Consider the following 2,147-nt stretch of genomic DNA (forward strand, 5'->3'; position numbering starts at 1 on the left):
GCAAAATATAAGACACTCCCTTTTTTACCTAAAGGCCTTCAAATACTTGACGATAATCATCACATTTCCGCTAAGCGTTCTGTTCTCTAGGTTCTGGTCTGTTTGTTCCTTCACCCTGTCTTCTTATGATATGATCTCCGGGGGCTTCCCCCAACTCACTCTGTCTGCCTTTCTGCCTGCTTCTGATCTCTCTCTTTGTCAAATAAATAAATAAAATCTTAAAAAAAAAAAAAACTTATGGTATGATCTCCGGATCCCTCATGTCCTAACTGCCATCTGCTTAACACCTTCCAGTGGATTGGTGTTTTAAAAATGTGGTGCCTGGGCGCCTGAGTGGCTCAGTGGGTTAAGCCGCTGCCTTCGGCTCAGGTCATGATCTCAGGGTCCTGGGATCGAGTCCCACATCAGGCTCTCTGCTCAGCAGGGAGCCTGCTTCCCTCTCTCTCTCTCTGCCTGCTTCTCTGCTATTTGTGATCTCTCTCTGTCAAATAAATAAATAAAATCTTTAAAAAAAATAAAAAAAATAAAAAAATAAAAAATAAAAATGTGGTGCCTAGGGGCGCCTGAGTGGTTCAGTCCATTAAGTGGCCAGCTCTTGATTTTGGCTCAGGTCCTGATCTCTCAGGTTCCTGGGATCCAGCCCTGTGCTGGGCTCTACCCTTAGTGGGGAGTTTGCTTGGGTTTCTCTCTCTCCCTCTGCCCTCCCACATGCTTGCAGTTGTGCATGCTCTCTCTCTCTCTTTCAAATAAATAAATCTTAAAAAAATATATATATATATATATGTATATATATATATACATATATATATATATATATAAATGTGGTGCCTAGAAATGAAGACAATATTCCAGGTATTCTGTGGATCATGTTCACTCCCTAAAATTACAGTTCTCTTCTGAAAGCCCACTCTGACCTTGAGCCCAAAGCCAACTTTCTTCTTCATGAAGTGGTATCAAGTCATGTTCCCCCCCTCTCATCCTGTGCTTATTTTTAATATAAAATTTATATTTATCCATATTAAATTTCTCCTTCACACTTCCAGTCTTGGTTGTATCTTGATTCTGGCATCTTTTGTGCTTGCTCTTCTGCTTAATTTTATGTCATTCTCAAATGTGACAAACAGCTCTCCCATATACATTTACCAAAATCACAGATAACAATATTGAGTAAGATATGGACAAGCCTGAGGTTTGTGGCATGCCACGGAGGACCTGCTCCAGATGAAAACAGATCCACTGAAGGGCACTTTCACATTCTGTTCTGTTTTGGGGGATTTATTTTGTTTTGTTTTGTTTTTGTTTTTAAGTAGGCTCTGTGCTAAACATGGGGATTGAACTCATGACCCCGAGATCAAGAATTGCTTGCTCTACCAAATGAGCCAACCAGGCGTCCTTGTATCCTGTTCTTAGTCACTTTCTACTATGATTAATCTTTATATCTCTCACAATTAGCACAACATCTGGCACCGTGCAACTTAACCGTCTGTTGAATGAATAGCATCCATTGTATTTCTCCACTCAATACACAAGAATATATGTCTGTATATACACTTTACATATGTCTCGCTAAATGGAATATAAATTCTGTCTGCACTATCTTCCCTAATATATTAGTGTAGTAGCCCATGTAAAAGGAAGTGATTTTTTTTAGAATAGCTAATTTAGGGTCACATTTTTGCACAACCCAACATTTTGACCTTGGCATAACATACCTGCCACAGTGGGAAGCTTAACCTTATTTGGAGTTTGGCTACTCTGTTGACTAAGTCCTGGTCCTCAGTATTCTCTGCTATCCTCCAGGAGCTGAGAACCTTTTTGTGTGATACCAGGGAAGTTCTCTGCTTTCACCTATCATTTTCAATTGCCTGTTATATGCTCTCAACCTTTTATGATCTTTTCCTAAATGTCCATGGAGCTTAGCAATAGCCACTCAATTTCATTGGCTATAAAGGTATTATTTGCCTCATTTGCCTCAAAAGCCTGATACTTTGCTCAAGGTCTTATATCCCCTTCCACTGATATTACTCTCCCATGCACCAAAATTGGAGGTTGTAACAATTAGATCTCTCGCTACATAACACCACGGGCTATGTGTGCTCCACCTACCAGCAACTAGGCTATAAATGACCCAGCTTCTAAGCTGATCT

Source organism: Meles meles, chromosome 3 (assembly GCF_922984935.1).
Source record: "Meles meles chromosome 3, mMelMel3.1 paternal haplotype, whole genome shotgun sequence".
NCBI lineage: Eukaryota > Metazoa > Chordata > Mammalia > Carnivora > Mustelidae > Meles > Meles meles.